Below are 22,908 nucleotides of genomic sequence, written 5' to 3'. Positions count from 1 at the left end.
CACGAGGCCGTCAATCCAAAATCCACTACCATTATTAATAAGGAGAGTAAAATATTTGAATAGGAACAGGAACGCAGGGACATTTTTTGTTTTGCTACTTGGCCAACCTGGTTTTGCTCGGGCTGAGAGCTAAAAATTTGGCAACTTTTTAGAAAAAGGCAATTTTTCTACTCTGCTTTACTCTCTTTTTTCTCATTTGGCATACATCTCTGTTTCGCTAGTAAAATAAGTCACATTATGCATGAAATTAAATTGAAAACGCTCATGCATACTTAATTCTAATGTGTTTGTTTTGGTCGTGTGTGACTGCAACGCTTTTCAGAGAGGTTTTCATTTGCCATTTTAGTGATGAAAAGAGGCACGTCTCAATGTCTTGTACAAAACTGAAAAAAACTTTGCAAAACACGAAGGTTTCATGCATTTGGTGAATTTAGGAGGTAAATTTAAATTTGATTTATATCTACCCGGGCAGACGGTAATAACAAAATTAATAATATTTCAATAACAAATCCTGTTAAAATAACAAAAAGTGTTATTATTTTATCCTGAACTTCAAATTCAAGAAGAAAAAATAATAACAGTTTCTGATAAAATAACAAAATTTGGTATTGAAGTGATATCATATTGAAAATGTTAAATAACACGCTAATAAGAGGAAATGTTATACATTTCAAAAACTTTCCTAATAACAAAATTTATTATTCGTGCTGTATTCTGACTTAGAAATAAAATTACCATAAATCGCACAAATGGAAAAGTTTCTAAGTGTCTATAATACAATCTGTTATTAATTTTTCTTTTGTTAAATATGTTTAGATCTTTGGGATAATTTTGTCTAATTTCGTCGGGGTCATTATTTTGGCCATGAAATGAGGTCCTTGAGCTAAAATTATTTTAAAAAGTTGAAATTTTGAAAGTTGATTTTTTTAAATTATTTGGTATACCTCCTAAGGGATTTTACTAAAATTGGCTAGAACTATGAAATAATTTTGACCAATTTCACCGGGGTCATTCATTTCACCATGAAATGGGGTGTCAAGCTAAAATTAATCCAATAAAATTAACTTTTGAGAGTTAATTTTTTTTTTAATTTTGTTATATTCCCCAACAGAATTGATTTATTTATTGAGAATTTTTGAAGTGTGAATAACAAAAACTGTTATTATTTTCATAGAGCCAGGAAGTCGGAGCTGACGTTGAAGTTCGAGCTGGAGTGAGACCTCGGAGACTGCATCGGATTCAGCAAATTTTCGGCAGCTTTTACTTGGAGTCGGAATCTGTGAAGTCGGGTGTTGTTGGAGAGCTGAAGTCATCGTTGACGTCATATCCTGCATCCAGAGTCGGAGTTGTCTTCAAAGTATGGATTCAACGTCGCTTGGGGGTACCCGACTCTGCAGCCCTGACTAGTACAGAGGAGTTATGGCAACTGCAGGTTTATTTGCAAATTACAAATAAACCAAAACAATAACTCTTTTTGTTATGGAGACATACCAGTTCAATAACAATTTTCGTTATTGTGCTGCTCTACCTCTCCGCACAAAATAACAAATCTTGTTATTCCTTAATGATTCCTTCTGGTTCTTGGTTTTGTTATTGCAATAACAACATAATAACAGTTTAAGTTATTCTCCGAACAAATCTTGGTTATTGATTTCTGTTATTTTAACAACTAACCCGATCATCCCAATAACATCTTCTCACAATATCAAAAACTGACCTTCCCAAGTTATTTACGTTTGCTCTGGTAGCGATCAAATCCTTCAATAATTTATCTCTATTGCGTAATCACTGGTTAGCTACTGGTCACAAATAATGAATCAAACCGATAATCATAATTTAATTCTCAACCGGTGCCCTTTCCCATTCTTCTTCTCTATTTCAGCACGTTTCACGAGCAAACGTCAACGTGTACCACTCACCTGTAACAAGGTGCCAGAGATAATTTGCAGAAACGTGCGTGACTCCCTCGGAAAATTCCAACCACCAGCGCAGGATTTTGCTTGGAGTGAGACCCGATAGTGTCATGTCATCGTTTTTCAATTTTTGCCTCGTTGAGCTTTTCCGACTTTTACAATCCCTTGCTCGCCAGAAATTGTAGCACAACGATTCTCTGAAGTTTTGAACAATTGTTAAATAATTGGCACATAATTTTGAATAAGGCATAACATTTTTTTAAGTTGATGTCAGAAAGCGCTTCAGTTTCGTCAAGGTCTGACCGATTTGGGACCCCTGAAATCGGTTTAATCGACAGAATTGAATTTCAGTGAATTATCTGCCAAATGTATCAAATCCATCTTCCGTCCAGCGCAAGAGATCTACAAAACGGGTCTGAAAATTCGAAGATCTGAAAACTTAGTCTAACAAATATTTTCCAGAGAATTACTCAGCAACAAAAGTATGTGTGTCTGTACTTGCGCCAGGATCCACCACCCACTTGGGGGGCTAGTCTACAACCAACCCAAACCCCAAAGTGAGGTGCTCATTACACTCTGCCACGTCGCCCAGCGCCGCCGAGTGGCGTGTGACTTGACTTGTCTCCAAGGAGGAAGCCAGCTCAGGCAAAGGGATCATGCAGTCGCAGCAATTTCTCGATTTCGTCTCACTTTGCCTGGCTGGCGCGTGAAACCGAACGTGAGCTCTTTCGAAGTCAGCTTAAGATGTCTCGTTTAAATGCATTATCATAGAGCACTTCCTTCTCCCTGGCTGTAATTATTAATTTACTCAGGCACGCTCGAGGGGGGAAACACCCACCCACACCCACACAAAACCGCACCTGGTGGCACCTGGCAAGGAGCTGGGCCTTTATGGATGGGAAATTTGTCTCCAGCCTCTCTTTGGAATCATTTGGAATACACCGAGTAACTTTACGTAAGGAGATGAATTTTGACAGAGGTGCCCGATTTTTTAAGAGCGTTTTTGTGCTTAAAACTCAAAGGAATTGAGAAAAATATTTCAGTTAACCTCATTCAAGAATAACACATTTCTTTTTAAATTAAAAACATAATTTTGCCGAAGCAAATAAATTATAGGCAGTTTCACATTCCAAAGTTCATTAAACTTCAATTGTTATTTATTAAATCTTTTCTTATTATGGACTCATTATTGAAAATTTTCAATTCAAATTATGATGTAGGGGAGAGTGGGGAGACTTGATCCCCTTTTTTGTATCGCACATAACTCTGTCAATTACTAACAAAACTAAAAACTTTTTGCATAAATTGAAAGCTTAAACATTCATCTATGTTTGGCTAATAAGGGTATTTCATCAGATGAACTCTTCAAATCATGCCAAGCGTTTTAAAAAAATATTTTAAATCGGCATTTTAAAAATGTTAGGGGTAACTTGATCCCCCTTTCAACATTTTGAAGAAATCTTAAGCAAAATGTTTCTTTTTCATCCAAACTTTTAATTTCCTATAAGTTACAGCAATTTCACATTAAACCTGTACGTTTGTGTTCAAAATTTAACAAGTTTAGTATATAAAATATTTAAAAACTTAAAATATTTAAAAACTTAAAATATTTTTTTTTAGATCAAAATTAAGCATGTTTACAAAAGCTGGAAATTTTTGTTTACAAAACTTTTGAAAAAAGGTTCAAACTGCAGTAAGTTATGTACAACTATACTAAAGGAAACTAAGTATGAAATCCCAGCCCAATTAATTAATCTTGAGGCTGATTCCTGTGACTGCAAAAATGCAGGGATCAAGTCTCCCTAAACGCACTTTTTTTAAACAATTGATTGTAAAAATAGTATGACGATAAATTTAACATCAAATGCGTAAGGGTTTTGAAGTTGATAAGTTTATCAAACAATTCATATACAAAAAATATTTTTTTGAATATTTTTTTAGTGTTTGCATAGATATCAGAAAAAGAAAAAAAAATCTCTTGGAAGTTTTTTGCAGCTCGTTTTAGAAAAATGTGTGTAACTCAATCTAAATATTTTTTAATTTTTTTCTTTGTTTTCTATAATGAGTTTTAGTTAATTTCGCACAACTTTCTAGAACAAAGCTAATTATTTTACCCACATGCTGATGAGATACAGGCTTGGGATCAAGTGTCCCCGGGGATCAAGTCTCCCCACTCTCCCCTACAGTCGACTCTCTAGCTATCGATCTTCTCGATATCAATATTGCTCCATCTATCGATAAATTCTTCAGTCCCTTCAAACTAAATACTTCGATTGGCTATATTCCTCGATATTTTCTCTTGCTTGAAGGATCTTTTCCTCGACGGTCCCTTGGATTCTGTTTGCTTTAAAAATCTCTTCCGGTTGTCAATATTGTCATTATCTCATGACTTGCATAGACATTTTTCTTTGCGAAACGAAGCTTTGAAGGGTGTTTGACATTAGTTTGTTTTTGTTTGCTTGACGTTGCCATGATTCTCTCTCATAGCTGGGTACCAAGAAAAAACATATTTTTAATCGAGTCTTCATTTTGCATCATTCTGTAAACTGATGATTCTCTTCCTCGACGGTCCCTTGGATATTGAAAACCAGAGAGTCGACTGTAATACAAAGCTGTATTAACTCAAAAACTTTGTAGCATACACAAAACTAACCTTTTCTTACTTGATTTATCACTAATAAAACTGAATTGAATAAAAAATACTGAACTCACCTACTACGCCACTGGTTTCCACATTCAGTTCACCGTTCCAGGAGGAGCTTTAGTACATCCCGCGTTTTGTCCCGTTCTCTCGGGCAATAATACGAGGGAATAAACTTTTTTCCTATGTGCTATCATTATCATTATTACTATTTTTACTACTTCTGGAAGTCGTTTTTCTTGTCGTCTTGTGTGTGTGTGTGTGTGTGTGTGTTTGTGTGTGTGTGCTTCTTCGCGAGCAGAGCACTTTTCCCGGGACTCTTTTCCACGCGAGAAGGATCGTCGTCTTGGTTGGAAAAGGAAAAGCTCTCTGCCGGTAAGCTCAGCTCAGAGTAAAATTTACACAAGCTCGAGGACGGGACGGGGTCACAAGAAATGACAATGAATTTGAACCGCTCGCTGCAGACTGCAGCACCAAGGCAGTTAGTCGGGCTTGTTACGCTTTGTACTAATAATGTCGTTTGGAAAAGTTTTGCTACCACCCGCGGAGGGAAAACTCTAACTGGTTTCCCTCGCTGCTGATGCTGAACCACTAATTCTGATTTGTTCGGTTTACTGAGAGCAACTTTGGCGTCGTAGGTTGAATGATTTGATTTCTTGAGGATGTTTCCACAGAGTAACTCAGTGATGTTTCTGTGTCAATCTAGTTTTCTTATGTTAAGAGATGGCTGATACAGTCGACTCTCTGGTTGTCAATATCCAAGGGACCGTCGAGGAAGAGAATCATCAGTTTACAGAACGATGCAAAATGAAGACTCGATTGAAAATATTTTTTTCTTGATACCCAGCTATGGGAGAGAATCATGGCAACGTCCATCAAACAAAAACAACCTAATGTCAAACACCCTTCAAAGCTTCGTTTCGCCAAGAAAAATATCTATGCAAGCCATGAGAAAGTGAAATTATTGACAATCGGAAAAGATGTTTAAAGCAAACAGAATCCAAGGGACCGTCGAGGAAGAGATCCTTCAAGCAAGGGAAAATATCGAGGAATGAAGATAATTGAAGTATGCAGATTGAAGGGACTGAAGAATTCATCGATAGATGGAGAATTATTGATATCGAGAAGATTGACAGCCAGAGAGTCGACTGTATTTCACCTGGCTTTTCAAAAAGATTATTAAGACAGAATCATCTAAAACAGCGATTCTCAAAGGGGAACCGGGACTTCTTGATTTATATGGCAGGGTGTACCAGGCTTAAAGAAGGTAGAATCGCTTATCTAAAAGATCTTATGGTTTAGAAATTTTGTAGGTTGACTGAAGTTTTCAAAATGATTGCTTTAATATTTAGTTTTAATTTGGTTTCAATATATCCGTTTAAAATTTAAAAGTCAAATCGTTTAAAAAAAGAAAACTTAAAAACTTGTAGTTTTTTTTAATTGCAATGAAAATCTGTAGCCCATTATTTTGAAACTTGAGCTTCTTTTTAACTCTACCTTTTTAAAGATACCCTCTGTACTAACCTCCCCCCCCCTAGAGCGTGACATACTTTATGGATGACGCCTAACAAAACCACATTTTAAGTATAGTTCGACTATCAAACTTGTAATTCGTTACTGATTTGTTCGAAAATTTATTAAAATAAATAAGTTTTTTTTTGCAGCACCCCTTTTGTACGGACATTTCTGTTGTCACCTTTTGGTTCATTGGATTAGCCATGGATAATTTCACAGTGTAATAAACAGGGCAGCTACCACCACGCGGCCCCACCGTTTTGAAGGAAAAAATGATACAGGTTTTTCAGACGAGTTTCAATCCCGAGCTAAATTCCAAATTTGAGTTCATATTGAAGACGGGAACCCAAAACTATAACTGTTTTTGATAAGTGGTGAATTCTCAACTTATTTTAAAACTACCGTCATCAGTAGTGACATTGTGTCTGGGGTGAGATTAGGTGATAAAAATTTCGGCATTTTTATGCTCCAATCAAATTGCCTATTCCAGCGATTTTCCAAATCTCTCTTTCCGTTGCTTTACCCAAAATGTGCGCTGCAATAACAAGATTTTACCTTGCTTCCTCCACCCATTTCAAAACTAATTTAACAAAATGAACAAATAACATCGTCACACAATATCACCAAATTGAAGATTTTCCCTGGAAAACTCTCGATCGCCCGAGCAGCGGAACGAAAGTGGCATGCCTGCATCCATTATGCTGCTCTGCTATCTCATTTTCTCAGAATTGCGGAGAACCCGGACCTAGGAATGTGTTTACTTTGCGACTAAAGGCACCTTCATTTGGGCTATAAACCCCCTCCCGGCAACCCATGTTTCATCGAGAGTTGGCGGAGCTGCTGTTATTTGGTGAAGTAAAGGGCCCAATTGAGAGTGGAATGAAGCTTGTAGAAGGAGAAAATGTCAACGAGAAATGCTAATACCTGCGCTCGAGAGGAAAAGAATCCTTTCCAATCAATATTTAATCCACAAAGTATAAACACATCCTTCCAGCATCCAACTATTTTGGAAGCCGGAGTAACACGTGGGGTACCAAAAAGAAAAACTGGGGCCTACACTGTTGATTGAAGAATCTGAAGCTTCAATTTAAAATGGGTCCAAATTTAATAAAAACTGTAAAGTTGCAGTCAAGTAACAGTGCAAAACAGTAAATCTAATATTTTTGCTCGGTAGTTCGAGTGTTGACTGAGGGCGATTGCTGTTCCGTTTCGATTTGCACGACCGAAACTTGTTCTGCTTCCACTGCCTCCGTGAAGTTCTAAGAAGCAAAATCGAACGGAATTTGGTGTTTCCGATTGCTTATTTCGTTCTAAAAACCGGCAACATAACACAAGAAGAAAAAGTCGAGCACAAGTCCCTTTCAATTTGGTACACCCCGGAGGGCTAATAAATTCGGAAAAAAAACTATTCCCTCTTTGAAATGGAATATTTTGGCAGTGGCCGAAAGAAGGCATCAGGAAATCCTTTCACTTTCTTAGCCCGGTGGCAAGGACCATAACCTTTCTTCTACACACTCAACTTTTGCGACACCAGAAATGAGGGAAAAGTGGATTTAAGTCCTCAAGGAAGTGAGAGCTGAAAAAAAGCAAACCGGAAAGAGATTGATTTTGGGTTTTGTTGCTATCGATGGGGATCACTCATCGTTGCGCAAATATTGGTCACTGTGCTGCTGCATGAATTATTTATGTGGGCAGAAATCGATCTGTATGACTTGATCTATTCTGATTGTGGTCATTTAAAGTTGGGCTAGTGGAAAGTTTTTTTTGTGGTATTTAAGTGTTATGGCCATGGAAGCAGGGCCGTGTAAAATTGTTACTTTACCTTTAAAATAAGAAGTTTTGATTTTTTTTTTAAATTTCCATTTTCAGAAAATTTTTAAGTCAAAGAATAAAAAAAACTTCAACTATTCGCAAGTTATTTTTACGGTAATTTATTATTGTCTAACGAGTCCTTAAGTCTAGATAAGCCGTTTTGCTTCATTAGTATCTCAATACATGATTTCGGGCCATTCAAACAAATGTGTATAGATTTAGAAATAATTAACTGAACGAATGGATGTCTTCGACAATGTGATGGGCAATTATCAAAACTATTACGGAACTAATCGCTTCAGTGAACAAAAATACCGAAAAATACCAAAATTAGCCTAGGGTGTATGACAGACGTTAGGTTTTTGACAAACTAGGAATTTCTGAACGTGGTGTGTTTTTCGATACATTCGAAATATCCCTATATTTTTTTAAACAGTTCAAATTCTCTTGATGATAACTGATAACTATGTCAAATAAGTCAAATCGATTCGAAAGTCCATTCTCGAAGCTGCTTTTTTGAACATATAAAATTGATATACAAAGTTGTACACAAATTTTAAATTGAAAACGTAGTTGATTTGTAAAAAAAACATACATCAGAGACAGGTGAGGGAGTAAGTTCTAGCATTATTTTATTTGCAGGTTTCTCACTATTCAAACAAATTATTTTGCATACATTTTAGACAGAAACATGATTACTAGGATGTAACAAAAATGACTTTTTGGCGGGCATTCAAGGGTTTGTTCCGGTGGCCATACTAAGCCCAAATCCAAAATATGAGCTTGATTGGACGTAACAGGAGCTGGCGCTCCGCCCTTCAATTTTAAATGGGATTTAACCCGTAAAAAAAGTTTTTTTCAAAAATGTCACTTTTGAGGCATTTTGCCACTGAAGCGTTTATTTTCAATATCATTGGCGTGTTGGCCAGATCCTTGCGCATCTTTTGGTATATATAACATTGAAATTTGGAGCAATCTAGAGCTCGGCAGGCCTTCAAACTTTGGCATTTTTCGAAAAATCGGCCCCGGCAAAATCTAATGGCGTCTAGGGCGTCGCGACGCGCGACGCATATCTTTTTTGCCGGGACCGATTTTTCGAAAAAATGCCAAAGTTTGAAGGCCTGTACCGAGCTCTACATTGCTCCAAATTTCAATGTTATATATACCAAAAGATGCGCAAGGATCTGGCCAACACGCCAATGATATTGAAAATAAACGCTTCAGTGGCCAAAATGCCTCAAAAAGTGACATTTTTGAAAAAAACTTTTTTTACGGGTTAAATCCCATTTAAAATTGAAGGGCGGAGCGCCAGCTCCTGTTACGTCCAATCAAGCTCATATTTTGGATTTGGGCTTAGTATGGCCACCGGAACAAACCCTTGAATGCCCGCCAAAAGTCATTTTGTTACACTCTAATGATTACTTAATTCTGTTCTATTATCGGCTTATCAGAACTTTGATCATGAATTACAGCATTCTTAAGTGTTTATGACTATTTTAAGGCAATAAATAGATCAAATCAAAAAATGCCGGGACCCGTGGTGTAGGGGTACTCATAGATACCTCTCGCCCAGTCGGCCTGGGTTCGATCCCAGAAGGTACCGGTGGCATTTTTCGAGACGAGATTTGTCTGATCACGCCGTCCGTCGGACGGAGAAGTAAATGTTGGCCCCGGTCCAACCTAGAGGGTTAGGTCGTTAGCTCAATCCAGGTGTAGGAGTCGTCTCCCTGAGTCCTGTCTCGGTGGAGTCGCTGGTAGGCAGTTGGACTCACAATTCAAAGGTCGTCAGTTCGAATCCCGTGGTGGATGGAAGCTAATGTGTAAAAAAGGGTTTGCAATTGCCTCAACAATCAAGCCTTCGGACACCTAGTTTCGAGTAGGAATTCGATAACGCTAAAGCAATGCTGTGAAGCGAAAAATTTGATTTTTGAATTTGAAATAGATCAAATAAAATTGAACAAGCCACTTTTTCTTGTTGAAGTAGGCAGAAAAAGTGGTTTGAATAGCGGGAAACTGAAAAATTGACGAGATTTGATTGAAAACGGGAATATTTCCCCATTTGAAATATTTAAAAAGCGTGTTTTTTTCAGAAATCAATCGTTTTTTTGGGTTTGTGCGATTTGAGTAGTTAGATAGAAGTTAGTAGAAATGAATTATTGCTTACCTCATCGGGTAACGCTGGATGCGCTGAAAAGATTAAACACCAAGGTCGCTCAAACAAGAATATGTGTGCAAACAGGTAGGGGAAGGTGGGGCAAGACGACCATATGGGGCAAGAGGAACAATCGCTCGTACGGCAGCAATTTTTAAAATTTTGATTATTTCCAGTATGAGGCATTGTTGCTAGTAATGCAATTAGCTGAATCTACTACCACATAATCGCCAAAACTACGTAAACGTCACTGGGCATAAGATTGAATGAAGTTTTTTTTTCAAAACCTTTGTTTGCTTAAAATATTTGGAAAGTACAAAATAAGGCTTTGGGTTCGTTTTAAGGCTCATTTTATCAAAATGATTTTTTTCCTAGATTAGTAGTTTCCCTAACAAAGACTTGCACCTATTATAAAGTATGATATAACTTTTGATTATTTTTGTTGAGACCTTTTAAAAAATCATGTTCAGGTGGGGCAAGTTTACCATAATGCTTTTAGTATGGATAAAAATACGAATTGCTGCAATAATATATTTTATTGTGAAATAAATTAATAAAAGTACTTTAAAACTGATAAACAATTTCTAAAATAAGTGTCCTTACAAAATTTAGTGATATCATGAAAATTAACTATTTATCATCTAAGTAATATATTTTTCCAAAAACGATCAAATTTTATAGTAAAATATTATTTTTCAATCTAAAAATGAAAGAAACGTTTCAAATACATTCTGATCTAATGTATCTAAGTGAAAACAGTTTAATTGTTAGCAAATTAACATGTTGTTTCATCCATCGTTCTTCTTGCCCCAACGGGTTGTTCGTCTTGTCCCACTGGTCAATTTTTTACATTTAAAAAACAGGATTTTTTAAAAACTTGTTCTATCAAAGTCTCTGTCAAGGCCTGGAATAAGGTGATTTTAAAAAATCCGACAGATTTTTAAACGTTTTAATGGGTTGTAACGAGCATTTCCTTAGCTTGTTACACTTGTCCCATTTTCCCCTAACAGTCGTTAGCCACCAACGGCGCCCGCCATGTCAGTTTGTAGGATTGGAGGGGATGGGACAGAAATGTTAGTTAGCACCAACGCTTTTTTAAGCTTGTAAAATGCAGGTATATCGATTATATTCCAAAATATATTGTTTGTTTGATTTGTTTCATCAATTGAAAATATAACAAACATAATAAAACACCAAACAACATTACACGCTCCAAAAGTCGAGAACTACTCCAATATTGATCTGCATCCAAACACGGGAAATACCTTGCCATATGGCCAATGTTTATGTACATTTGATGAATTTACACCGACAAATGACTGTTTGGACAGCTAGACTGTTCAATTACCGCCTAACACCTCATCGATGCCACTTCTGATGCTTGCTGTGTATAGATACATGAACTGAATTCACCACTCATCAACAATGCAGTGATGGTAAATTAAAATTTCAATTTCAAATTCAGCCTGGAAGCAAAAAAAAATAATATTTTAATATAATAGAATCATTCAAACGAGATCAAAAACAGAGCTATATTTTATATGTAAAGTAGATAAATCCTCATGCAACTGGGAACCAGAAATCCGCTAATCATATCTTTTTCCATGATTCAGTTTCGATGATCATTGTCAAATCGAAGCAGGACTCAGTCCGCCGCCGGGACTGCGTTGGCTGCCATTGAAAAATGATTATTTCGAGTGTGTGTGTGTGTATGTGTGTGTGTGTGTGTGTGTGTGTGTGTGTGTGTGTGTGTGTGTGTGTGTGTGTGTGTGTATGTGGGAGGCGATCCCATCCCAACACTTTGACCGTTCACACGTGTTGGAATTGTGTTTGCCTAATGGGCATGCGGGATAACGATTTCGATTGCCAATTAAACAGTTGACACATATGCACACACACATACACATTTTTGGTTGAATCTCATTTCATAGTTCGTTGGCGCTGCATGAAAATGTTTTAAGTCGATTAGAGGTTTGATGGATTAACTGATGATTTTTTTAAATTTACTGTTAATATAATTTGGATACAAATCAGCTATAATATTATTTGATTTTATTCATACAGCTTTTAAAAGACTAAAAAGCGTTCATGATTATGAAAAATTACATTCAAAAAATTGATTGATGGTTTTAGCTTGACTATAGGCAAATGATAAATTAATTAGAATGTAAAAAAAACTCATTCGAAAAAATGTAACTATCAACAAAACACTGAAAAATTGAGTGTTGTGGATATTTATTTAATAATTTATGTTCTAGAAATATTCCCCAAGCAAGTGGACACGACTCAGGCAATATGCTTGATAAAGCGATTTTCCACACATTCATCATTGTTCAATTGGTTGAGGATAATTGCATGCTAGTTCTGAAATACCGATTTTACTTCATAGAGGTTCTGAAACATCTATCATGAAGCAATCGGCTTTGCATTATTAATGCGTTTCAAAATAATTGAATTTTATTATTGAAATGACAAAATGAAGGTTTATAACGCTTTGGAAAGTATTTCAATTTATTTCTCTTATTTCATTAGATTTTCCATGCAACTGTTTTTCTTCTCCGGCAAGATTGTATTTATCACGAAAAATTCCAAAACTCGTTTATATTTTTTTCATGTGAAAATTTATTTCTTAACTGTAACCCGAGTTTCCGAAACAATTTATCCGCAGTACATTGCATTCGTATTATCGGCTTCTGCTTTTCCCTAGATTTCCAGCCCCCTTGCTCCCCTCGTATCCTTCTACTGTCGGAAATGTGTCATAAAAATTTACAACTCGCACAAAGACACAATAACATCATTAAGGCACGGCTCTACGTAACGGCACGACTTTTATCTTTGCGTTAGACGACTTATTTTCGCAGCCGAGGAACCTTCACTTGCATGGGAGTTTCCTCGGAAGGAGAACTTTCCCCACATGCTTTTCTTGGCTGTCTGAAACCCTCGCCCCCAGCCCCCAGGGTGCGCCTCGGTTTCTTTTTTAATACCATTTGGAGCCCAATTCCGGTTTATGAGCCCTTGTCTATCACATGTCGCTCAGCCAGCCAGCCGTCAAGACTGGCCGGCGATGAAATGCCAAAAAAAGCGGCACTGCCTCCACTAAAGATACTCTCCAAGGAGTCCAAGCCAACAACAACACGATCTTCCATAAGTCACTTTTATATATTAGCGCAACATGCGTGGTTTAAGGAAGGAGATGAATGGAGGGGTCCACTGTTTGGACGCAAATGAGAAAATTGAAAATAATGAAAATTAAGTTTACTGAAAATTTATTGAATTCTTTATTTGAGTTAAATCGAAAACAGATGACTGAGCAGATGAATGAACTAATAATTTTGGGAACCTTTTGGGTATTTTATAACTGTTTAATGAAATACTCTTAGTTTAGCAGTGTTTTATGCTCAAATTTGTATCCGGGCAATCTGTTGCTGTATTTTCGTAACAAATTGTACTAAGAAAAGATTTTTATTTGGTTGTATTGGAGTTTCCTGCTAGCAGTTAGGGGATATTCATAGAATGCCTAGAATGGTGAATTTAGTTGAATTATTGCTATCCAACAAAATCAAATGCAACAAGTATCATAAAAATCGGTTAAAAATAAGATTTTTTTGATGAATTCCTAACTATTTAGGTGTTTGTATGATGTTTCATCTATCACAATTACTTGTTCAATTATTTAAGATATTTGAAAAACATACATTTCCTCCAACCGTTTTTCATGTTTTGCGTTCAGGACCTGTTTGTCAGTATGTTGCCACCACCGGAGCCCAAAAGTCAGCGTTCCCCTGTGGGTTTGGACCCGTGCCGCAGAATCATATTACGGCGACGTAAAAAAAATGCGAGAGCCTGTTGTGGAAGCTTGACTGCCGGCCGGAATTATCTTATTTTCCCTGCAAAAGCCAATAAACTTACAGCACCAGAGAGGATTTGCTCGCTCAGAGGAGCTTTCTCCAAGCTTTCCCGGCCATGCCAAAAACGCGAGCACCGTGGAAAAGTCATGGAACAACACACACACATACATGCATACACGATCAGCCTGCAGCATACAAGCAACATACTGAACCGTATCCGCCAAACTGGTTAACATCATCTTACACTTGAAATTGAAGCATAAATTTATCATATTTTTTACCACTTCTGTAATTTCGATTTTCAATCTTGCATTTTACAATGCTATTATTCATTCAATCTTAAATCTATGGTATCTTTTATGCTATAAATCATTCAATATTTTAAAGTTAAATCGCTCAATCATTCGACCTTAAAATCTTTTAATATTCGGATTTGTAAATTAACTTATTATTTAAATTTGCTAAAAAAATACTTATTTTGTACATAAATTTGCATAACAAAAAAGCAAATTTAGGTAAAATCTCCGATAAAATCTATTCCTAATATCAAACCCATAAATCACCTCTCGAGAGTAGTTGCACCACAAATTTCATCACACCTCTTTTCCCTCTCTTTATCAAGCACCTTACGCCACCTTCAATTTTGGGTGCTCGTAAAAGACACATAAAGCGCCAATAAAACCTGGCCAGGAATTATGATATAAGCACGATATAAATATGACATACATGTGCCCGGCGCATAAGTATAATCTAATATGCAAGGACGAACGGGCCCGAAATCTCCTGCAAAGAATACACACACATACACATACATGGGCAAATACCTGTGGAAAAAAATCCACGTGGCTTTGAGCTGGTTATCATCGCGCTAAGTTTTCTTTGTGGTTTTTTGTTTTCTCTTGTGAGAAAATCTGCGTATATTCAGCATTTTTAAATATTAAATTATTTGATTTTATATTAATTTAGGTTAATATTTAATTTATGACAACATGGGAAATTGACATTTTCTTTAAATTTAAAATTTATTAATTGATATCATGTTATGAAATTATGATTATAATTTGTTGTATAAAGATCAATTATTTAAGTCAATTTAAAAACAAGACGTTTTTTTTCTCATTTTTTGGAGAATTGCTCTGTGTTGCGTTTGTGGTCGAGGCAGAATCAAGTCGGTCATAAATGTGAATAAGTGAATTACCAGCCATGAAATTGACTCCAATGAGTGATACATTTCCCCCCAGTTTTACTATCATGTCCGAAGGATTGGGTTAACATAATGCAGCCAGTAGTGGTGCACTCGTAAGCTTTCTCTCAGGAATTTTGCCTTCTTCATTTCACTGCGGATGGCCATGAACATTTCCATCACCATCACTGCTGGCATCATGATGTGGGGGGATACATATTTTATTCGCGGTTTTGCGTTTCAAATGGAACCTGCAGGAATCCAGAGCTGTCCCCAAATGACCATCACTCGTCGAGAGCTGTTGATAGAGACCGGGAGGGGGACGAAAAGACATGGACCACGTGCTCTTCAATTACGGTCGACGAACTTGTGGTCAGGGACAGGGATTCCGAAATCGGACATTCGTCACTGTTGCGGTCACATAGCTGTTTCGTGGCCAGGCCACATTTCAACGGGTTTATGTTGGCGGCCGTTAAAAAGTGGATCCTGCTGCGTTCGTTTTTGAGTTTGAGAGCATGTTAGGTGTGTGTGTGTGTGAGTGTGCTTTCAGCATTTTGTTACTGTCAAAAGTTAGGATTTGTTTGAAAATTGGCGGTAGCAGTTAGGAATTACACAGTTTAAATAGATATCATAACAGAGCGGAGTCAACCTTAATTTCATGTTTGCGGTTTTGCACCTGAACATAGACAGTTTGAAATGAAATCTGAGAAAACCCCTCTACTTGGACAAATCGAGACAATTCAAGCTTGAGAATTGTGTGTCGTTTTGAAATGTGTGTCATTTTTTCAAAAATCTGAAAAAAATTAAAAGGTTAGAACTTATAAAAAACTTATTTTTGGTTATTTACAATCTTTGCAATCTATTTATTTATTTATCTAACTTTCTATGTTTTTCAACATTGTTGAAAAAAGTAAATTGTGAAGATTTTCTCAGCTTTTCGAGTATATTTTTTTTCAAAGGTGGACAAGGATGAACAGTATTTATTTAAATTAGAAAAAAGACAATTTTGTTGAATACAAAAAATATATTACTCAAAGGTTGTCTACTTTATCAACAATTTACAAAAGTAAATTTTGATTGAGATTTCAATTTAACATCTTAAAATAAACATACAAAAAAATATTTTTTTCAAAATAAACATAGCTTAGCTCAAAAGTTGACTTTTTTTCTTGTAAAACACAGACCTAAGTTTAGAAAATGTTGGGGACTCAACGCTCAAGCTCATCGACCTAAACAAAACAACCACAACATCATTTTTCGTGATTCCATTATATTAAGTGATTTCAAGTCTGGAAGCATAATGCTAAACTTGAGAGACTTATGACACTTTTTGTTTACGTTTGAAATGGGTGAACATGAGGTAAGGCTATAATCCTGCTCGGAAAATGAAATTCCTTCAGAAATGTCGTATACCTATCGACTCAGAATCAAAAATGAGCAAATATCTGTGTGTATGTGTGTGTGTATGTGATGTGTGTATGTGTGTGACCAGAATTTTTACTCCGTTTTTTCAGTACTGGCTGAACCGATTCAGGTCAAACCGGTCGCATTAGACTCGGTTTAGGGTTCCATACGTCGCTCTTGAATTGTTTGAAGTTTCGATAAGTAGTTCAAAAGTTATGTATAAAAATGTGTTTTCACAAATATCCGGATCTCACTTAAATGTATGTCCAAATCTATCAACCAACCCATCGTTGGTTAGGTTATTAAAAGACCTTTCCAACGAGTCCAAAACATTGATGATCTGGCAACCCTGTTTGAGTTCTGACCACTAAGTGATATTTATGTACATTTTTGTAGCCGGATTTCACTTAAATGTATATAAACTATGTCCGGATCCATTATCCGACCCATCGTTAGTTAGGTAATTGAAAGATCATTCCAACGAGTCCAGAATATTGTTGATCTGGCAACCCTGTTTCGAGTTATGACCACTTCAGTGATATATGTGTACTTTTTTATTCCGGATCTAGAAAAAAATATGAAATTTGTGTTCAAATGTGTGTGCCCCCTTAATGTAAACCACTGTTTGTAAAGAGTGAGGAAGGCACCAACCACATAGGTGGATTAAGATAGTTTTTTGTTGGACTTTTAGACGATTGCTGCCCAGTTTTGGGTATACTTTATTGAATCCAGCTTGTAACAAATCTTTGAAGGAAAGTAAGAGTGGAACCAATCATTTGTTAGGACTAGGTTACTTTTCAAATCATTAATACTTTTGATTATCTTCTCTTCATAGTACATGAAAATGTCTGGGTGGTTATCAATGGCTCAAGTTCGTTACCTCACGTGTTTACACGTCCTAATTATTGCAGCTTAATGATTTATCCAAATATCCCAGTCCTACTCATTTGCACTCAAAAGGGTGCAGCTGGCGGTGTAATTGATAATAGCACCGCACGCAAAGCGGTGTAATTAAAACGAAAATACTTGATGAATTTCAATGGGTTGTTGAACACGTAGTAATGAATGTCAATTGATTAAAATGACCCACGAGTATGGTCGGTATGTTATGTGTGTCTCTAGATATAACCCCTTTCGTGGCTGGCTACATAATTGTAACGCTTTATTTAAATTGTAGCTTAATGATCATTATTGCATGACCCGGTAAACAAATATTTAATTTGCTCTAGAGTCACCATTTTTGTTCTTCTCACTTTGCACAATTACAATACCCTCATCCCTGCCCCCTTCTCACGATTCAATTGCAACGGTTGACTCCATAACACTGGAGTGTCAGCTATCAGGAACCATTTCACAGAAGAGTGGTAACTCGACTTTGCAACTGCCACCGCCGCCGACGCCGACGTCAGGAAGAACAAGTGTTGTAAATTTTCTCACTTAACCACGAGTCAGCACTTTGTCACGTTTCACTCAGGAGGGTTTGGTAATTAATACTCCATCAGCAACCACCGAGTTGGAGTTCCCGGGGATGGTGGGACTTTGGCGCATTCCACCAACGGACAACCTAGGCTAGAGGTCAGGGCAAGCGGCAAGGTAGGTGCCTAGTACTACTAGAAGGGACAACAACCCTTCGTCATGTTACGACGAACCCCTAATTACGGGGCATGAGACAAAACGTGCATCCCTTTTCCAACCAGTCAGTGGTCGTGTTTTTCACGCAAACTTTGGTGTCGTGACCGGTGTGACATTGGTGATCTGCGAGGTTAACAGGAAAACTGCGAAAAACAAGACATGCTGGTCAAGATGGCCACAGGTGAATATTGTTATACTACGGGTCACAGGTTGCTGCGATAGGGAAAACTTGGAGTTTTTTTGAAAAGGTCCTATAAACCAAATTTTATTTTTTTGCTTTTTGGGTGTTTTTGATTACCCCTGACTCAAGGCGATTCTAAAAACACCCAAAAAACAAAAATTGAAATTTTGGTTTATAAGACCTTAAAAAAAAACTCCAGAAATATACCTATCCTAATCAAACACCTAATGTCATGATTCGAAATCCGGACACTTAGTAGCATATCATTTTTGTTTGTCAAAAAATCTTAGGCTGTAACTGTATAAATATCATCAGGATGTAGTATAAACAGTCAATTTATAGAGAAATCATGCAAAATATGACATTTCGAGCAATTTTTCATCAGAATTTTAAAATTTAAATGACTTGATGTGTTTCGAATCCCGGACACTGGATGAAGCTGATTCAAAATCCAGACACTTTTGCTTTGAATTCCGGAAACTCGTTTTTTCTTACGAATTGCACAGATTTGGATTGAAATTTTAGTGAATGGCATTCTTTAGGTCTCAAATAAGCTGTCAACATCAAAACAATCGAAACTTTGTATGTAATTTTACTAGAATTTAAGGAAACCAAAACAATAATTTTCTGCTTTGCCTTCCCGGTGCTTCTCACGCCTCTAAAATATTTCAGTGAAATGTTACTCATTTTTGGTACACAGAAAAAAATAATCCGGTAAATTTACATCATTTATGATGTACCAAAAGTGCACGTCATTAATGATGCGAAATTACATTACTTTCAACTGAAATTTAAATGCCATCCGATGTAAACGTTTCGAACAAAAAGTGTCATGAAAACATGTAAATTTCCGATGAAATCTACGTAAATTTACCCAAACCAAAAATTTTTTTACCCCGTTGAATCTAGAATCTGATGTAATTTTCAAACTTGAAAGTTCGAAAGTTTGTATCAGATTCTAAATTCAACGGAGTAACAAAATGGGACTGTTAAAAAGTTAGACTTGCCCGTGACTTCAGCTTGTCTCTGTACAGGCCTACAGTAGTTGTGATCATGTGACTCTTCTGTGCAGCATTCTGAAGACACAACTCTGGTTGAAGGGAGTCGTACCAAACTCGACATCAACGGGCAAGCTCTGAAAACATATAAATATTAATTTCTGGAACGGCAACATAAAAGTAAGGATGTAACAATTGTTTTTTGATACATTTAAGGACTTGTTTTTTTTTTAAATTGAGTATTGAATCATTGAAACGGGCTCAGTTTACCCAAACAAAAATACCATCAAAGGGCCGCAAAAATGTACCATTTTGTTACTTCCTAATGAATATCAAATCTTTTAAACGTACTTGTAACTGTCTCGAAGTAAAGCAAAGTGGGGATTGGACTCACAACGCTGGATGCCATATTTTTCACGCATTTCACGCATGACATTCTGGTGCACATTCGTCACTCGTCACGAAATCTGGCGGAAGAAATTGTTATCGACATTAATCGCATCCAGGACGATGTAATTGGGGACGGAACCCCCGGCCACTGACCACTGCTGGACCAAAATTCCGGTGTGCATCAGCCGAGGCGTATCAAGCACGCAAAGATCTCAATCGCCAACACTCCGGTCAAGATTGTGCTTGAATCGTTGGCGAAGATTGCCGCTGCGAACTTGTCGTGCATGTCACGTTCAGCGAGTTAGACCCCCTTGCCATACCGTGTTTTAGCTGGCCGTGGAAACCCTCAGCAAAGAATCGATGGCAATGCAAGCTTTTGGCCGCGCTCCACATACGATGACAAGAGAGGACAGCGGGTGATCTGGGGTCCTTTCCTGATTTCCCAACACCTAGTCGTGGTCTCTCCCAGCGGCCCGTTGCCGTGCAGCGTAACCTCCCGGTGCTTGGCGTGCACCAGATGGTTCACGATATGGGACCGGACGTGTTGCCGCACCCGTTGCAGAACCACATCTTGCAAATGTTGCACAACTCGACCGTACTCGGCTAATGAATGCCGCAGTAACGGCACCCGTGCGGTGACAGATAATTCTGCTGGCCCCCGAGTGCTCCATCATCTTCGTCCACCTCGAACTGCAGCTCGCTGATGACGGACGAGATGCCGCCGATTTTCGACAACTTCGATCGAGCCGATACCCGAATCGGTTGAGCTGTGCCGAAACAAGGGGAAAGATTAGATTCTTGTGAATTGTTCGTGGGTTGAGTTGTCTACCTGTCCTCCGGCGGCACCGGTTCCGCTGGTACCGGCTGCTCCCGTTCCTCCCCCGAAAGTGGTCAAGCTGCGAAGCCAACGTTTATCCACCAAGAAGAACGAGAAAAACGCCAAATTCCTGAAAAGTAAACAATAATTTGAAACAATATTATTTTGATTAAATCGAGCCAAACATTTCATTAGGGCACAAAAGCAAAAACCGCGATTCGAGAAAATCGCTTGCAAAAAATGGACAACTTGTTTCAATTCCTATTTAAAAAATAAGCATGACTGATGGTATTTTTACTGATGATTCGATAAAACACACCATTATCCTCAACTCTGCTTTACTGCTTCTTAATTTATGTTGATTTTCGCAATAAAACTCATAATTTTAAAAATCTCGTTATTAGGCCCTTTTAGCTTTCCAACTGCTGTTCATAATGGGCCCTTTCTAAATGCAATTTCGAAGAGAACTAAAAGGGCACTAAAGCGCTGTCACCGGATTGTTGTTTTGAATGATGTTTATGGGCCCTTTTGTTTAGTTAGAAATAATGAGGAATTCAGTGGAAATTTTGATAATTGGTGAAGTTTTATGATCGAATGGAGCAGATAAGGTATGTGAAACATTAAAATTCTTCAAAAGTGTACTGAACAGCAGCCGCGGGCCGTATTCAATATTGTATTTCGACGAAGTTTTTTCTGCAGAAACCCTTGGTGAAACGTTAACCAAACTTTGTTTTGAAGTGAATTAGTGTTAAGAATGTATGAAAAGTTCACTTTATAACATAGAAAGTTCCTTAACCACGAAAAACTAACGAAAAAGAAAAGGGCACAATTGAACTTTTTTTCTGGTTTGGAGTGAACATTGTTATGTGCCCTTTTGTTTTTTTGATTTTTTCAATAGGAAATTGTTTGCTATCAATCTGATTCTTAAAGGGCATGTAGGGAGTGTTCTATGGAGTGTAATAGTGGAATAATCCCGAATGTTTACTTTTTGGTTTTGTGCCCTAATGAAATGTTTGGCTCGAAATCCGTAGTAACATTTCAATAGGGCGAATCTGCGTTTGTAAACAAGCAGTCTATCCCTTTTGCTCAAGTGACAGTTCACGTCACGTAAGAAAGGGATAGACTGCTTGTTTACAAACGCAGATTCGCCCTTTTGAACTGTTACTACGGAAATGATCTCGCAAAACAAACTTACCTTCGGGTGCTCAGTTTGGCCGGCTTGCAGTGCGAAACCTGCCTGCTTCCACTGCCGTATGAATGAAATCCGGTCTGACTTTTCTCCCGGCGACAACTAAAACGGCAAAAAAAACTCCATCGATCACAGCTGGATGGTAGGTTTCCACTACCACTAACACACTACTCTGAAAAGTCAAAACAAAATATACACGTTGTGAGAGAATCAGGTGAATCCGAGGTTTTAAAATGATAAAGCTGATGATAAACACTGAATTCAATGTCTTCTTTTTCATTAGCGTGTAGCTTTTAGGTTTTTTCTGGGAAATTACTGATCTCATAGCTACGTGCACAATTTTGTTTTCCAAACATTTTGACAGGTCAATTTGTGTGAAATCTTCATTTTCTTAATGATTTGTTTAGCTAGAATTTTTGTTTGGAAAAGCCGTAATCGTGGAAAATGTGGGCCAGCACGCAAGGAAATCATCGAAACCCATCTAAAACCCAGTCCGATTCCCGTTTGCTGCCATTTTATGGCTCGTGACTGGATCTTGTTCCACGGGCGTACCTTCTTGGCGATCCATAACAAACGGAACAAGAACCCATGAGCAGAAGCGTCCCAGGAAGACTATTCCGGCCGGAATTTTGGGGCGTTGCGTTTCCCGGATAGCAGGAACTTATTCTTCACTTTAATCCAGCAGGTATTTTCATAATATGTTCCTTCCATTACTGAAATTACAAAGGAAATCTGATTTTAGCTGGCTCTGCAAAATATTGTTACAGATTAGGATTTTTTTATTGTGCCGAAAAACCTACCTGTTCCGTTTTATTTAACGTGATACCGCCAGAATTATACTCGAAACATTTCTGGGAGTCACCAAGTGCACAACAGTTCCGGCTTCCTTCATAGACTTCCGGCAAAAACGGGAAGCAGCTGCTGGCTGTGTAATTATTAATCATTTTTAAACTTCAAAACGGCTTTTTCACTTATTGTTTACCTTTTAACATCAAAACTCAACACAATTATCAGATAAACACCTCCGCTTCTCTCGCGAAACACAATAAAAATATTGAGCTGTCATTGACAACATCAAGCATAATTGTAAAGTTGAAAATTACATGCCGGAATTGTTTTACATCGTTTCGAAATTACATGCTTTTCAAGCTTTCAAATTTGAGTGTCGTCAACAAAATAATGATCATTTACATGAGTTTTAAGGGTTACGTGCAATTTCAATTTACACGAACC

Source organism: Culex quinquefasciatus, chromosome 1 (genome assembly GCF_015732765.1).
Source record: "Culex quinquefasciatus strain JHB chromosome 1, VPISU_Cqui_1.0_pri_paternal, whole genome shotgun sequence".
NCBI classification, from domain to species: domain Eukaryota; kingdom Metazoa; phylum Arthropoda; class Insecta; order Diptera; family Culicidae; genus Culex; species Culex quinquefasciatus.
Note: the sequence above shows the minus strand (reverse complement) of the source record.